The sequence below is a fragment of the Pinus tabuliformis genome, chromosome 6 (genome assembly GCF_031772625.1).
Source record: "Pinus tabuliformis cultivar Carrire ecotype Pingquan chromosome 6, CPIR1, whole genome shotgun sequence".
NCBI classification, from domain to species: Eukaryota; Viridiplantae; Streptophyta; class Pinopsida; order Pinales; family Pinaceae; genus Pinus; species Pinus tabuliformis.
In genome coordinates, this window is record NC_142292.1 from 1,854,291,989 (window position 1) to 1,854,310,622 (window position 18,634).

The following is an 18,634-nucleotide window of genomic DNA, read 5'->3' on the forward strand; positions in this document are numbered from 1 at the left end:
ATAGCCTTGGAGTGGCATCGCCATTGTATTCCATCCTACCTTTACACCACAAGTAATCCTTGTCCATGTTGTGCAAAAGCCTAAATTTGTGCAATAATTCAAGACAGTAAAGAGTTCGATGCGGAGACTGTTGGAAATATTTGGCAAATTTGATTTTCATTTTCACGGACGGGAGAGGCAGAGAGTTAACCCTTTCACGAAGCTATTTTACGCGAAACTAGGTTCGCGCACCGCGAGGCCGATCTCACGAAGCTACCTTCGCGCACCACGAGACTATTTTCTAGGGTTGAATATTGCACAATCGCGCAGCTATTTCAGAGACTTATGAATAATATTTGCTCATGACAAAATGAGGAAGTAGGTTTTGGAGCAATACGATAAACTTAGTACTGAATTCTAAAACATGAAATACATTTACATGAGACTGTCGCTCATTCATCAAGTAAAATAAAAATTACAGTGATTTAAACTTACGGGCAACACTACACAGTAAAACACAGTAACTTCTGTTTTACGCGCCCACCAAACATTGCTCCACAATTTTCTCCACAGAGACTTGCGCTCTTTTTCTACTTTCTCTCTAACCTATCCACACCATCTTACTCTTCTACGCTCTATCTAACCTATTACAAAATGACTTTTACATTCATATATAACTTAACAGACAATTTTTACATTTAATTCATGACATAGTGAAATTAATTTTGATGTTGTTATTGAGTGTGATCAGAGTCACGCAGGTGTTCCTGGAGTGTGGGCAAGGTTGTTGAATTAATTCTTGCCCATATCTGTTTATTTAAGCACATAAATTCTTTAAATGCCTTTTCTGAGTTTCTGAGTGGTTCGCGTTTGGCTTCGGTCCTTCTATCTTCACACTGAGACGCAACCTGCAAAAAGTACGTCTGATAGGTATGGCTGCTGTCCGACTGTTTATTGCAGTGGTTGGGATTATTATTTCCAACACTCCCCCTTAATCACAATTGCCGCCATTGAAAATTTGTAAACAGTTTATGAGATAAACAAAATTTTCTCCTGCCAATGGCTTTGTGAAAATATCAGCAAGCTGTTCCTGTGACCTGCAGTGCTGCAACACAATTTCATCATTGTTAATCAACTCTCTAATAAAATGATATTTAGCATCAATATGCTTGGTCCTTTTGTGGAAGACAGAATTCTTTGACAATGAAATTGCTAAGGTGTTGTCGCAGAAAATAGTTGTCGCGCCCTCTTGGTCATGACGAAGATCCCTCAACATCCTTCTCATCCAAACTGCTTGACATGCTGCTGTTGTTGCTGTGACATATTCAGCTTCTGTTGTTGACAATGACACTATTGGCTGCTTCTTGGAGGCCCATGAAATGGCTCCGGAACCCAAATGAAAAACATATCCTGACGTTCTCTTTCTGTCATCGACACTGCTTGCCCAATCACTGTCAGTGTAACCAACCAGCCTGAAATCACTATTTGTTGTGTACAAAATTCCATACTGTTTTGTCCCATTGACATACCTTAGAATCCTTTTTGCTGCTTGGTAATGTGTCTCGTTGGGTGTCTCCATGAATCCTGACACCAAACTTACTGCATACGTTATATCCAGCCTAGTGGCACTCAAATACATCAAACTGCCTATCATGCTTTTGTATAATGTCGGATTGACATTGCTGCTGCAATCTTCTTTGCTCAACTTCAACCCTATGACAGTTGGAGTTGGTGCGCACTTGTTGTTCTGCATTTTAAACCTATCCAAAATTTCTGCCACATACTTTGCTTGAGAGATAAAAATGCCATTTTTTGTTTGCTTCACTTCTATGCCCAGAAAATATCTTAGCAATCCCAAGTCAGTCATTTCAAACTCACTCTTCATGACTTGCTTAAAATCAGCGATGAGGAAATCATCACTGCCTGTAAAGATCAAATCATCTACATATAAGACGATAATGAGAATCTTACCTTCGCTCTCTTTGATGTAGAGAGTAGGCTCACCATCACATTTGTCGAAACCATTGTCCAACAGGTAAGCATCTATCTTGTTGTACCATGCGCACGGTGCTTGCTTCAATCCATAAAGAGATTTCTTCAACCGATATACTTTGTCTTCTTGTCCTTCAATCTCATAACCAAGCGGTTGCGCGACATACACTTCCTCTTTCAACACTCCATTCAAGAAAGTCGATTTTACGTCCATCTGATACACTGTCCATTTATGCTGCGCGGCAATCGCCACAACTACGTGCACTGTCTCCATTCACGTGACTGGCGCGAACGTCTCTGCGTAATCTCTTCCATGCTGCTACTTGTATCCTTTGACAACTAGCCTTGCTTTGTGCCTTTCAATCTTTCCCTCAATGTTACTTTTGGTCTTATAGACCCACTTCACTCCAATGACATGTTTTCCTTTTGGAAGGCTCACTAACTCCCATGTGTCATTCCTTTCTATTGCTTCTATTTCTTCCTCCATTGCCACAACCCATTTTTCTTCTTTGACTACATCTTCAAAGTGGATTGGGTCATCTACATGACAAAATAATGCAAATAAGGAATTCAGACCTGCGCTACTATCAACTTCATCTTGCTCATAAATTTCATTTAAATTTCTGAACTTTGGCCTTCTTGTGCTTGTTGAAGATGGGCTTGACATGTCCCTTGGTGTCGCGCTTCACGGTGTTCTTGGAGAAGCACTTGCTTGGTTGCGCGAAACTTTCCTATTATTTGTTGATGACGTTGCTTGCTGCCTGCTTTGCTGCGCTTGAATAGGAGTAAAGGGAGTCACTATTGAGGAATTACTTGCTGATGTTAATTCCTCTCTGTCCTCATGTGGTATGCATGCTTTGACATTGATTGTCTTTTATAAACTTCCATCCCATGCTTCCTCTTCTATGAACTGCACATCTTTGCTAATTATGACCTTCTTGGTTAATGGATTGTAGAGTTTGTATGCCTTGGATTCATCAGTGTATTCAACAAATATGCATTTCTCCCCCTTGTTGTCTAACTTCTTTCTCAACTCATCCGGGACATGTGCATAAGCCACACATCCAAAAGCTCTCATGTGAGTGACATTTTGTTTTCTTCCACTCCATGCCTCTTCAGGAATAATGTTTTGGATGCTTTTGGTTGGATATCTATTCAAGATATATGTTGCACACGAGACAGCTTCAGCCCAATAGTCATTTGGCAAATGCTTTGCCTTTAACATACTCCTTGCCATCTCAATAATGGTCTTATTCTTCCTTTCTACCACACCATTTTGTTGCGGTGTATATCTTGTTGTAAATTTCTTGTGAATTCCATGTTCCCTGCAAAATTGAAGGAAGTTGTTTGAGATGTATTCTCCACCTCTATCTGTCCTAAGGACTTTGATGAAATGCCCACTTTTCTTTTCAACAAGAGCCTTGTATTGGCGAAAGCGGTCAAACACTTCGCTTTTTTGTTTTAGGAAAAAGACCCATGTCTTCCTTGTGTAGTCATCTATGAATGTCAATACATAGTGTTACCACCAATTGATGGTGTCTGCATTGGTCCACATAAATCTGAGTGGACAATCTCCAAAGGTGCTTTACCCTCACTGACTTTCCTGCTAGAAATGTCTCTGTATGTTGCTTGCCCAAGATACATCCTTCACATATGCTGTCTGGTTTTTCTATGAGTGGTAAAACCTTCACCATGCCTTTCCTATGCAGCAAATTTAAACCTCCAAAGTTGAGATGTCCAAATCTCAGATGCCATAACCAGTTTTCATCTTTTACCTCTGCTTGAAAGTTCACTTGGGTGACAACTGCCCCTTTTCTTCCATCCTCTTGTGAGTTCATTGATAGTTGTGCTTGTGCACCTTATTTCAAATCTGATCTTATCTTCACGGGAAATATTCTATTTTCTGTCATCTGAAACTTTGCAATCAACTGTTTTCTTGGAGGCCTATCCAAGATTGTGCACACATCATTTTTGAATAAGACATTGTAGCTTTTTTGCGTGAGCTGTCCAACGCTCATGAGATTTTGTTTCAGACTGGGGAAAAAGTAGACATCAGAGATGTATTTCTTCTCCCCCTTCTTTGTTAGGATGTTAACTCTTCCTTTTCCCATGATAGAGACTTTGCTATCAGTCTCTAATGTCACTTCAGATTTCACACTTTCATCTAGATCAGAAAACATTTCTATGTTTCCTGACATGTGGTTGCTACACCCTGAATCTAGATACCATATATCACTCTGTTTTTCTTGTGCTACGATACAAGCTAAAAACATGCTATCATGGTTCTAATTTTCTCTTGTGAAATTTACACTTGGTTTGTTATTAATGTCATATTGCTTCTTTCTACATTCATTTGCATAATGACCATACTTCTTACAGTAATGACATTGAACTTGAGAGTTATCATACCTCTGACCTTGTGCTTGTTTTTGGCTTGGGTCTTGACTTGGATTTTGATTGTTGCCTCTTCCATTTGAGCTTGAAGCATGGCTTTTTCCACCTCTATGTGGGCTTCTTCCTCTTCCTCTAGCATATGATCTTCTTCTGCCTCCTCCTTGACAAAATGATACTTGTGTCTTGAAGGCATGCTCCAATGAGGAGCTTGTTGCTCTGTTCAGTCTATGTTCATGAGAAATCAATGATGCATTGAGCTCATCCACTGAAAACTATGAGAGATCCTTTGTCTCTTCTATGGCCACAACAATGGCCTCAAACCTTGCTGGCAGACTTCTTAAAACTTTCTCAAATATTCTTCTTTGCTCAAGTGTCTCACCATGAGACCTGATTTGAGTAACCAACCCACTTACATCTATAAAAAACGAGTCTATATTATCAGACTTTTTCATACAAAGTGTTTCAAAATCTCTCCTCAACATTTTCAGCTTCGTTGTCTTGACTTTTGCCATGCCTTGGTAGGCTATCTCGAGAATGTCCCATGCTTGCTTGGACTTCGTTGCTGCCGCAACCCTTGGGAAAATACTTTCATGAACCTCTTGGAAAATATAAAACAGGGCTTTTGAATCCTTCTTCCTGATGTCCCCTAACACATCTCTTTCTTGTTGAGATAAGGCATTGTATGATGCTGCATCTGTTGGTTCTTGAAAACCATTCTCCACCAAATCCCAAATATCTTGAGAATAAAATAGGGCCTTCATTGTAATAGTCCAATAATCATAATTTTTGCCATTAAACTGGGGTATTTGAGGATTAGTCAAACTTGTGCTTGATGTTTCCATTTCTGAGCGTAAAAAAAAACTTTCTACCTGCTGGTAAATATGTTAAAAAATAATGCACACTCAAAAACAATTTTACTGTTAGTAAAAATTTTTACTGTTAAAATTTTTTTACACTAACACTTTAATACTAATGTTAGTGTTAAAAAATTTCAAGCGAATTTTGATTTTCGTTTTCGCGGACGGGAGAGGCAGAGAATTAACCCTTTCGCGAAGCTATTTTACGTGAAACTAGGTTCGCACACCGCGAGGCCGATTTTTCGGAGCCACCTTCGCACAACACCGCGAGGTGGATTTCGCGGAGCTACCTTCGCGCATGGGGAGACTATTTTCCAGGGTTGAATATCACACAACTGCGCAGCTATTTTAGAGACTTTTGAATAATATTTGCTCACGACAAAATGAGGAAGTAGGTTTTGGAGCAATACAATAAACTTAGTATTGAATTCTAAAACATGAAATACATTTACGTGAGACTGCCGCTCATTCATCAAGTAAAATAAAAATTACAGTGATTTAAACTTACGGGCAACACTACACAGTAAAACACAGTAATTGTTGTTTTACGCACCCACCAAAAATTGCTCCACAATTTTCTCCACAAAGACTTGTGCTCTCTTTCTACTTGCTCTCTAACCTATCCACACCATCTTACTCTTCTACGCTCTATCTAACCTATTACAAAATGACTTTTACATTCATATATACCTCAACAGACAATTTTTACATTTAATTTATGACAGAGCGAAATTAATTTTGATGTTGTTGTTAAGTGTGATCAGAGTCGCGCAGGTGTTCCTGGAGTGTGGGCAAGGTTGTTGAATTAATGCTTGCCCAGATTTGTTTATTTAAGTACATAAGTTCTTTAAATGTCTTTTCTGAGTTTCTGAGTGGTTCGCGTCTGGCTTCGGTCCTTCTATCTTCACGCTGAGATGCAACCTACAAAAATGTCTTCAAGGAGAGACACAACTTGCAAAAAGTACGTCTGACAGGTATGGCTGCTGTCCGACTGTTTATTGCGGTGGTTGGGATTATTATTTCCAACAGAGACCCCCGAGTCCTATATAGGGCATGCAAGTGGAAACATGTAGTTCAACTTCCAAGCCAGTGCCTGCGAAGGCCTACAAGGGTTTGAAAGGTGTAGATATCTCCGATAGCGCGATAAATAACACTTCCAAGCCTTGTGTGTCTCTATCCAAAGGTCCTACCCCATGCTACCTTGGAACATGGAGCTCTACCTCAAATGGATTTAGAACTACGTAAAGGGACGTTGCCTTTGCTACAAGCTCTTGAACAAGCTATAAAACTAAAAGGGATGCTGCAGATTTGGGCCAGAAATGTGAGTGCGTAGCCATCTTAGCAAACCACTATGTGGGAAATTGAATGAAGCCATACTTTGGTACATAGTTACCAAGTTCGCCCGAATCAGGCTAAAAAATTTGAAAATTCACCAATTCGATACAAATATCGTATTATTCGATGAAATTCGATTCAGTTTTCAAATATAAGTGGTTGGATAAGCGGTTACATGAAAAATTAAATGCCTCAAAATCCACGATTAGTGGTTTACGTAAACGGAACAGATTGTTCATTTAAGAGCGAATGTTAATGGCAGAACAAATAGTGGTAGGATGGCATCCGCGCAGAAGGAAAGAAACTGGAGAAATTGGAAAATCACAGTGGAATAGGAAAGTTTATAATTTTCCAACTTCATTATTGTTTTTATGGATTAAAAAGCTAGTAAAATAGGAAAAGGAAGAATCTGTTACACTGAATTCGTAATAGTTTGTTAATTTGTAATACATGTTAATTTTGCAATCACTGATTTTATGGAATTTTAGATATTTTTAAAAATGTTTATATTTATTAAGAAGAATTATAGATAAATCATTTTTAAAATTAAAAAGATACTTTAGATTTAAATTTAGAAATAAAGAAGTATTGAAGGGAACGAAAGTTTTTTTGGTGAATTGTATTTGTAAAATTATTATGTTATCTAGTTTATTGAATGTTATTCAAAATTCAAAATAAATTTAGAAAAGATTGGGCAAAAAATATCCCGGACACAACAAGAAATTTTTTAAAATGATCATTTTCAAGATGTACAGTGTCGAATTTTTTTCGAATTAAAAATTTCTTATTCGAATTTTTATCGTATCGTATTGAATTCGAATTCGAACTTGGTAACTATGCTTTGGTAGGCTCATATACAAGATTTGGTAGGAAAGAGTGTGAAGTGAAGACGAATGGAGAATGGTGTCCAAAGATGTGTGATTCATGCGTAAACCATAGGCGAACATTTGTGTTTAAAAAATATGTGTTTAAAGATATACTTGTAATTGGTAAACATAAAAATCTTTGCTAACATTATAGTTAGTAGAAACTAAAAACTCTTGAGCCATAAGACCTCCAAGTTGCTTATTCGTTGAAATAACCACTAGATGAAGTTCACAGGTAGAAGAAAAAGTGCTTTATAGATTATAAGATAACATTAAATTAAATTGAGTTGACCAACTTTGGTTTTCGTCGAGAGAATAATGAGCTGAGAACCGATTACAATAGTCCCTGGTCCCTACGACTATTACAATAGTCCCGGCCAGCCCCGAATCAGTAGGCTCTCATAACACAGCCTGTAAAAGTTTTTAGGCCAAAATAACTACATATGGTGGCAGCTTGTTGGCACCAGAGAAACATATTATCCTAGTACATAAATTATTGATATATTCTGGATACCATTATCTAAAACTGAAGAAGCCCAAGGTTTCAAAGTTTAGTAAATTGTCCTTTCTTTTTCAACCTTCTGCATTTCAATTTGAGGCCTTTCAATTTCTCTTCCAATTCTTCAACATCTGCAGAGTCATTTTCATCCAACCATTCTTCTACGCCATTTAAAATTTGCTCCATATCTTCTGAATTTGTGATGCTTCCCTTGATTCTGGCTTCTTTGACTCTGCTTCTCACGTTGTAAACACAAGTGGCCAAATTTTCTCTGGCAATATGCCTCTTTTTGGCCTCTTCATCCTCCCGTTGGAATCTCTTTGCATCACCCAACATTCTCTCAATCTCCTCTTTTTTCAGCCGACCACCGTCGTTAGCAATTGTAATCTGATTACTTACCCCGCTTCTTTCGTCCTCGGCTAACACTTTCAGGATTCCATCCACATCCAATTCAAACATAGCTTTAAGTTGTCGCATTTCACATGGAGCTGCCTGAATTCCCCATAAAATAAATTGACCCAGCAAATTGTTGTCAACAACCATAACTCTCTCACCTTCATAAACATTAAATGACACATTGAGTAACCCATTGTCACTCACTGTAGTGAAATGACCCTCCCTCCAAGTGGGAATGGGAGTATTCCCTGGTAACGACTACAGCCATAACATCTCCACGAACTTCGATTCCTAGACTCAAAGGTGTTACGTCCATCAGTACTAGGTGGACGCTTTCCTCGTTCAGGGTTGCAACCTGAAGTGCAGCACCATGTGCAACAGCTTCATCAGGATTTAAACTTTTGCAGAGTTGTTTTCCATCAAAGAAGTGTTGAAGGAGTTTCTGGAGCTTTGGAATGCGGGTGGAGCTGCCTACCAATACAACTTCATCAATTTGCTCTTTGCTCAGCTTGGCGTCTTCCAGACATTGCTTCACGATTTCCACACTTTTCGAGCAACTCAGCGTTGAGTGCTTCAAACTTGGTCCTTGCCCTTACAATCTTTATGTGAAATTCTAATCCTTTGTAGAGAGAATCAATATCAATCACAATTTCCACAGCAGAAGACAGACTTTTTTTTGCTCTCTCGCATTCTGATCAGAGTCTCCGAAGAGCTTTTGCATTTGTACTTAACTCCTTTTTGTTTCTTCTCTGGAATTGTTGAACACAGTAATTGAGCATCCTGTTATCAAAATCCTCCCCTCCAAAATGCATGTCTCCTCCAACAACCTTCACCTCAAATTTACCACTCTCAATAGTAATGATGGAAACGTCAAAAGTTCCTCCACCCAGGTCAAAAATCAGGATTGTCTTTTGTTCAGTGCAATGTGTAGAAAACCCATAAGCTATAGCTGCTGTTGTGGGTTCATTAATAATCCTCATCACATTAAGACCCGCAATGACAGCAGTGGCCTTCCTCTGGGAATCGCTAAAATAGGCCGACACTGTGACCACATCATTTTTGACATCAGATTTGAGATATGCTTCGGCTTGATGGGAATTTCTGATAATTCCAAAACAAAAATGACTGAACAGAATAGAGGATAATACTCTGTTTTTAACACAGGGAAGCTAAAATTGTTTTTGTTGAAGACAGAGTTTCAGCAACACACTAAAAAATTGTATTCATTAACAAAAGATTTTTGTTACAAAGTCCTTCCTCTCACAGAGGGATTCTACCAAATAAAACAAAAAAACTTTGAACCAACAAGTGAAACCCAAAATCCTTTGAGCTCACGGAAGCGGGAGATCAAAAAAAAAAAACTTCAGAGTTCTCTGCCTATGCACTGCTATGCATTACAAAACATTACTCTGTCTCCTTGAAAATATTTACACTGCTGTGTGTGTAAAGATTTTCATTTGCTTCATAAATTCGCGTACTGCTGCGTATTTTTCGTCTTTCATATATTCAACAAAAACAAAAAAACATAACATAACCCCTTTTGTTTGACTTGTGCTGTGTAAAAAAAAATTACATCTGTGAATTTAAAACAAAATAAATGCTTTACCTACGATTTACAACCACAGTACATTTCATTAAAATTACTTTACTGACAAAAACGACAGTCAACGAAACTTCCACTTCACGTTAAGCAATTTATGGTGCAGGCTTGTACACAACCGTTGATTTAATCGGACGGTTGACGACAATTCCCCGGAGGTCCCTTTCAACCTAACTTTAAGCGCCGGGGAATGGTCGTTTTCGAACAATTGTTGTGGCCACGTGTCGGCTCATTGTATGCTCGCTGCCCCCTCGAGGAAAACCAGTGTTCATGAAAGGCGGTGCAGGGAGGCAGAGCGGCAGTTTTCTGAAATAATAACTCGGCAGGGGAGATTAACATTTCAACACTCCCCTTTAATTTCAACTGTTGGGTTATCAATCATACCCAGACATTTCCTCAAAAATTCAAAACTTTTCTGCCCCAATGGTTTGGTCAGAATATCTGCAACCTGCTCCTGAGTTCTGCAGTGTTTTAAAACAATTCCTCCATTGTTTACCAATTCCCTGATGTAATGAAACTTTGTGTCAATGTGTTTCGTTCTCTTATGAAACACAGCATTCTTGGATAATGCAATCGCTGAACTATTGTCACAAAAAATCACAGTTCCTTTTGCTTGTTCTTGGCATAAACTCCTTAACATCATTCTCATCCAAATCGCTTGACACGTTACTGCTGTCGCTGCCACATATTCTGCCTCTGTTGTAGACAACGCTACAATAGGTTGTTTTTTAGAAGCCCATGAAATGGCTCCTGAACCCATGTGAAAAACATAACCGAATGTGCTTTTCCGATCATCTACACTTCTAGCCCAATCACTATCAGTGTATCCAATTAAATCTAAACATTCTGAAATAGTATATAAAATTCCAAACCTTTTAGTACATTTAGCATACCTCAGAATCCTTTTTGTTGCCTGCCAATGTGCTTCTTTTGGCCTCTCCATGAATCTGGAAATTAAACTAACAGCATGCATTATATCCGGCCTAGTTCCAGTCAAATACATAAGGCTGCCAACTATGCTCTTGTACAAACTAGGATCAAAATCCTTGTTGTTGTCCTTTTTGCTGAGTTTTAATCCCATCACTGTGGGAGTGATTGCTGCTTTGCTCTCCTACATATTAAATCTTCCCAATACTTCATTAACATATTTCCCTTGTGAGATAAAAATCCCATTTCCATTTTGTTCGACTTCTATTCCTAAGAAGTATCTTAGCAAACCCATGTCAGTCATTTCAAATTCTTCTTTCATGACTATTTTGAAATTTTCAATAAGATAATCATCATTACCTGTGAAAATAACATCAACAACATATAACACAACAATTAGTATTTTACTATCCTTTTCTTTGATGTAGAGGATGGTTTCTCCCTCACACTTTTCAAATCCATTTTCCAGTAGATATGAATCTATCCCACTGTACCACGCTCTTGGTGCTTGCTTCAGCCCATAAAGAGCTTTCTTCAATCTGCACACTTTATGCTCTTGACCTTTCTTTTCATAGCCTAGAGGTTGTTCAATGTAAACCTCTTCCATTAACACTCCATTTAGAAATGTTGACTTCACGTCCATTTGGTAAACTTTCCACTTGTTTTGTGTTGTTATGGACAACACTGCTCTCACGGTTTCCATTCTAGCAACTAGTGCAAAAGTTTCTTCATATTCTCTCCCATACTACTTCTTATATCCTTTGACAACAAGTCTTGCCTTGTGTCTTTCTATTTTGCCTTCAGCATTACTCTTGGTCTTGTAGACCCATTTAAGTCCAATGACTTCTTTTCCTTTTGGTAGTTCAACTAGATCCCATGTCTTGTTTCTTTCTATGGCATTGATCTCCTCATCCATAGCTTCTATCCATTTGCTACTCTTAATTTCTTCTTCGAAATGAACAGGGTCGTCAACATGAAAATTTACAGCAAACAAAGAGTTCATACCTTCATTTGCTGCCTCTTGTTCATAAATGTCACTTAAATTTCTGAACTTCTTACCTCTTTCATTTGGTGTACAAGTGCTTGAAGAAGCACTTGAATTTCCTCCTTATGGTGTGCTTGGAGAAGCATTTTCATTTCTCCTCAAGGGTGTCTCTTGCTGTCCTTGTGTTGGTGCTGCTGTTTTGGGATGTACTTCAGCCATCTCCTCATCATCTTCATCATGTGACAAAGAGTTTTTAGCATTCACTGTCTTCTCTATGCTTCCATCTCAAGCTTCCTCCTCAATGAACTGAACATCTCTACTCACAATAAGCTTCTTGGTGGATGGGTTATGCAACCTATAAGCTTTGGATTCCTCACTATATCCAATGAAAATACATTTCTCCCCTTTGCCGTCCAACTTCTTCCTTAGCTGATCTGGAATGTGTGCATAGGCCACACATCCAAAAACTTTCATGTGGGTGACTCCTTACTTTGTCTCACTCCATGCTTCTTCCGACACTCTGTTCATGACTGCTTTTGTAGGGCATCTATTCAAAATGTATGCTGCAGAGTGTACAGCTTCAGCCCAATAATCATTTGGCAAATGCTTTGCCTTTAACATGCTCCTCGCCATATCCATGATTGTCCTATTCTTCCTTCGACAACCCCATTTTGCTGTGGAGTGTACCTCATGGTAAACTGCTTATGAATTCCATTTTCTCTACAAAAACGTAGAAATTCTTTGGAGATATACTCACCTCCTCTATCAGTTCTTAGAACTTTGATATGCAGCCCACTTTGATTTTCTACAAGTGCTTTGAAATTGCAAAATCTTTCAAACACTTCACTTTTGTTCTTCAAGAAATAAACCCAAGTTTTTCTAGTAAAATCATCAATAAATGTTAGTATATAGTGGCTGCCTGCAAGTGATGGAGTTTGCATCGTCCACATAAATCTGAGTGAAAAATCTCTAAGGGTGCTTTTGCCCTTATGCTTTTCCAAGATGGAAAACTTTCTCTGTGTTGTTTCCCCAAGATACAACCTTCAAAAAGGTGGTTTGGTTTCTCTATCAATGGTAATCCTCTTACCATTCCTTTTCTATTCAACAAGTTAAGGCCTCCAAAGTTGAGATGTCCAAATCTCAAGTGCCACAACCAATTTTCATCTTTTGGTTCGCTTTGGGAAGCCTCTTGTGTCACTACTGTTATTTCTTCTCCATTTTTTAAATCTGCTTTCATTCTGAGAGGGAACATCATGTTCCTTGTCATCTTCACTTCAGCAATACACTGTTTGCTGGGTGTTTTATCCATGATTGTGCATACATCATCCACAAACAAAACATTGTACCCCTTTTGAACAAGCTGTCCAATACTTAAGAGGTTACATTTCATTCCAGGAACATAATAAACATCTGCTATGGTTTTCTTTTCACCTTTCTTTGTTAAGACATTTACCTCTCCTTTTCCCATAACAGAAACTTTATTATCAGTCCCAAGTGTGACTTGTGACTTCACACTCTGATCTAACATAGAAAACAGGGCTATGTTTCTTGTCATATGGTTACTGCAACCGGAGTATAGAAACCATGCATCTTCACTCTTTTCTTCAGCTATATCACAGGTTAAGAACAAATTATCTTGGTTGATATTTTCTCTAGTGAAATTTGCACTAGTTCTATTACTCATATCATGTTGCTTCTTCCTACATTCATTTGAATAATGCCCATATTTTTTATAATAGTGACATTGGACATTGGATTTATCATACCTTTGTCCTTGAGCATGATGCTGTCCACTTTGTTGGTTGCTGCCTTGGCCTTGGTTCTAATTTGGATTGCTGCCTCTTCCTTGAGCATTTGCTGGATTGTTTCTTCCACCTCTGTTTTGGCTTCTGCCTCTTCCTCTCTTGTTTCCTCTACCTTGACCTCTTCCTCTTCCAAAGAACATCTGGGTCTTAAAGGCATGTTCTATAGATGAGTTTTCATTTCTACTCAATCTCTGCTCATGTGTTATCAGTGATGCATGTAGTTCATCAACTGAGAAGTTTTTGAGATCCTTTGTCTCTTCTATGGTGGTGAAAATCGCATCGAACCTTGAGGGTAAGATCCTCAATAGTTTCTCCACAATCCTCCTTTCTTCAAGAATCTCTCCATGAGACCTTATCTGTGTGACCAGACCAATCACATGTGTGAAGAATGAGTCAATATTATCTGACTCCTTCATGCAGAGAGTCTCAAAATCTCTCCTCAGCACCTGTAGTTTTTTTGTCTTCACTTTCTCCATGCCTTGATAGGTTATCTTGAGAGTCTGCCATGCTTCTTTGGATCTCTTGGCTGCTGCTATCCTTGGAAACACACTCTAATGCACTGCTTGATACAAGAAGTAGAGGGCTTTAGAATCCTTCTTCTTATTGCTCTTCAACAAATTTTTTCTCTGTCTCAGTTAAGTTATTAAACTCATTTTCATCTACTGGTTCTTCAAAACCATCCTCAACAAATTCCCATAAGTCTTGGGAAGCAAGAAAAGCTCTCATAGTTATTGCCCAATAGTCATAGTTTTTCCCATTAAATTGTGGGAGCTAAGTATTAAAGATACCCATGCTAGTGCTGGCTCCAGCCATTCTTGCACTCTTAACTATGCTTCAGAATACTTGACTGTGTATTTTAAAATAACTGACTGTCTTCAACAGTAATACAAAAAATTAGAGAAATACCTTGGATTCTTTCTTGACTGGGTCTTCACTCTGCTGGAGAAGCTGCTGCAGCAAGAAATCCTTCCTTCAGCTTCTTTGACACCTTCAAAGAGCCTGGACAAGCTCTGATACCATGATGGGAATTTATGATAATTCCAAAACAAAAATGACTGAACAGAACAGAGGATAATACTTTGTTTTTAACACAGGGAAGCTAAAATTGTTTTTGCTGAAGACAGAGTTTCAGCAACACACATAAAAACTTGTATTCATTAACAAAAGATTGTTGTTACAAAGTCCTTCCTCTCACAGAGGGATTCTACCAAATAAAACAAAAAATACTTTGAACCAACAAGTGAAACCCAAAATCCTTTGAGCTCACGGAAGCGGGAGATCAAAAAAAAAAAAACTTCAGAGTTCTCTGCCTATGCACTGTTGTGCATTACAAAACAATACTCTGTCTCCTTGAAAATATTTACACTGCTGTGTGTGTAAAGATTTTCATTTTCTTCATACATTCGCACACTGCTGCGTATTTTCCCTCTTTCATATATTCAACAACAAGAAAAACATAACATAACCCCTTTTGTTTGACTTGTGCCGTGTAAAAAAAAATTACATCCATGAATTTAAAACAAAATAAATGCTTTACCTATGATTTCCGACCACAGTACATTTCATTAAAATTACTTTACTGACAAAAACGACGGTCAACGAAACTTCCACTTCACGTTAAGCAATTTATGGTGTAGCCTTGTACACAACCGTTGATTTAATCGGACGGTTGACGACAATTCCCCGTAGGTCCCTTTAAACCCAACTTTAAGCGCCAGGGAATGGTTGTTTTGGAACAGTTGTTGTGGCCATGTGTCGGCTGATCTGTATGCTCGTTGCCCCCTCGAAGAAAACCAGCGTTCGTGAAAGGCGGTGCGGGGAGGCAGACTGGCGGTTTTCTGAAATAATAACGCGGCAGGGGAAATTAACATTTCAACATGGCTATCATCTTCATCTTCGATAAGACCATAGAAGATATCTCCTCTGCAGAGAACTCCTTCCTCTGGCATTTGTACTCAACTTGGATGAATGGCTTGTCATTGTCCCCAGAAACTACAGTGAAGGGCCATAGTTTCACGTCACTCTGTACATCGAGGTCGCTAAATCACCTTCCAATGAGTCTTTTAACATCGAACACGGTGTTGTGGGGATTGGTTGCGACCTGATATTTTGCACCATCACCAACCAGCCTCTCAGAGGCTGTGAACACAACAATGGAAGGAGTGACTCTGTTCCCCTGATCATTAACAATAATTTCAATTCTATCGTGTTGCCACACTGCGACGCAGCTGTAAGTTGTTCCCAAGTCAATGCCAATAGCTCTCTCTTTACCGTTGGCATCCATATCTCATATGTGTGATCTCAATGTTCCTATGTTCCTCAACCAATTACTATGAAATAAGATAACTCCTAGCTTGAAAGTATGGCAATGCAGTGGAGTAACCAATTACTGTGAAATAAGATAACTCCTAGCTTGAAAGTATGGCAATGCAGTGGAGTAATTATAAGATGCAATTGACAATGCAGTAGAGTAAAAATAAGATGCAATTTACAGATAGAATCACATTCAAGCTTTTTTCAACCTTTCTCAACGAGAATCACATTCAAGCTTTTTTTAAACTAGTGTCATTTTTAATAGATTTAAACTTTTTTCAAACCAGTGTCATTTTTAATAGATTTATTTTAAATAGGATCGAACATGAGCTTAGATATTTTATAAGTAGAAATTATTTAAATATTTTATAAAGTTATTATTTATTTTTTAAATTTTTTAAAATATTATTTTGATATATAGATTAGATTATAGGTTCTCTCAAGTAAATAATATGATAATATAATAGATTGGATTATAAGTTCTCTCAAGTAGATAATGTATTTACCTAGGCAAGTTATAATAGATTGGATTATGAATACTAAGATCTAGAACGTTTTCTAATAAAATGATAAGTATCATTTTATTAGACAAATAGTCTACCAAGGCACACATTTAGGAGCACTTTTCTCATCTACATTAAATACTAATAATAACAACTCAATCAATATATTAGCACAAGCATTGTTATAAAATGTAATTGTGATATTTTACCATAATTTTTTTAAATGGAATGTTAATATAAAATTAAATTTTAATATTTTATTCTAGGATTTAATCAATTAAAATTAAATTTATTTTAATAATAATAAAAAATTTGTAATATTTTATTTTATTATCAATTTAATATAAGACACTCAACAATAATTTAAATAAAATGACTATTTTAATAAAAAATTTCTTCGTAATATTTTATTTTATTATCGATTTAATATAAAACATCAATATTAATTTAAAAAAAAAAAAAAATTATTTTATTTGGTTTTTAATTCAATATGAATTACTCAATTAAAACAGAAAAAAGAAAAATCATTTTATTTTATTCTTTTATCAATTTAATTTCGGACACTAAATCGTAAAATTTAAACATTGAAAAAATATTTAAAGAAATGCCTTCTATGGTTGTTGCCTCTCATTTCCTCCGATGAAAGCCCATAAAACACAAAGTAGTTGTAAAATGAACATTGCTTATGGAATTCACCTTTATCCATATGCGGATATTTTATAATGGTAAAAAGATTAATAGTTATGATGAAACATAGCCCTTGCCTCTACCACTAATTAATTGATTCTCTTTCTCTCTGCACAATGTTTTCTGCACAGTGTAAGCTTTCCACATAACTACCTTCACACAACTTCATCTACATAATCAACTTCTTCATGCATCGTTTAAAAAAAAAAAAAACCTCGATATTAATTATAGAAAATCCTTTACTGGGAAATTCAACACTAGCTTGCAACATATCATTTAACACATTTTCTTATGATTAATGTCGTTGTAATGTTTTTCCCCAATCAAGGTGTGTGCCGATAGAAAGGAGTCTTCGGGATTTGGGCCATGATTAATGTTAAATCAGAAAGGGTGGGGGGGCGACATACTACATCCCTCACACATTTGGATGGCGTGGTAATGTGGCATCGTGCATGCAAAGAGTAAATGATGTAAGGACTAGTCGAAGAGACACCTTATCGTGGAATTTTGGAGGCGACAAACCTTCATTCCCAGGCGGAAGTTACATTGTTCCGGGTTCTGGTATCGGTTCAAGTATCTTGGTCAGCTCGAGGCAGTATGAGAGGGAGGCTACCATGGTATGTCACCCTGGTGTAATTGGTTCCTCTCACCACATGACTAAAGTCAATGGGTATGTTCTTTCTCTTCACCCCTCTCTTAGTCTGTTCCTTGAGACTTGTACTATTGTGCAATCTGATGGGGAATTATACATAATTTGGAGCCTGCAAGCAAATGGAAACTCTACCATGAATACTGGAAGGAGCACTCTAGGTTTTATCGTGAATTGTCTGCTTACTATCTAATTGTCTATGTTTTCTTCAGAATGTTACTATCTCGCATGGGAATGTATTGGAACTCTCTGGCATGGAGCTTTTTATATATAGCATGTATGGATGTATGTGTTCATTGTTTGGCTCATTCACTGTCTCTGAAGGTTGTTAAGGTTCAAGGTTTCTTGTGTATGGTTCCTCTCATTTTAAATCTATGTATGGTTTTAAGAGGGATCGAGGAGCCTGGGTTTGTTGTTTCCAACCCTTGGTGACAAATCCAAATCATTCTCGAGATAATTATTCAGTTTAGGCCTAATGTTAAATATTTATGCCTTTATGTTATGGTACCCTTTCAGGTTTCCAATTACAGTGTGATCGTCGGGACCTCAAACTTTCTTGCTGCTTCAAGCTCAAGGTCTAGGTTGCCTGTCACAGGGTTTTCTATTTCCATATAGGTTGTTCGAATGGTAAGATGGTTCGTCCTTCTTCCGGTTCAGGCTCCTCAACGAGAGGCAGCGGAGGGTGTGGAAGAAGTGTGGGGAAGCAAGATGAAAATAGTCAAGCCCATCCTCGCCATGCAAGGAGCAGGAGACACAAATCTTCCTTGAGGCTTATCTGTGACTTTGCCTCGTCATAACAGATAGACACCCCAACGCAAGTTTATCAGCGTATTTCTAATTAGGAGGC

The 18,634-nt window shown here is 37.8% G+C and overlaps 1 pseudogene; it reads right to left on the reverse strand.

Moving 5' to 3' along the window:
• Window positions 1-7,967: 7,967 nt before the first annotated feature.
• On the reverse strand, window positions 7,968-15,919 carry LOC149266442 (heat shock cognate 70 kDa protein-like; annotated as a pseudogene).
• Between the last annotated feature and the right edge of the window lie 2,715 nt (window positions 15,920-18,634).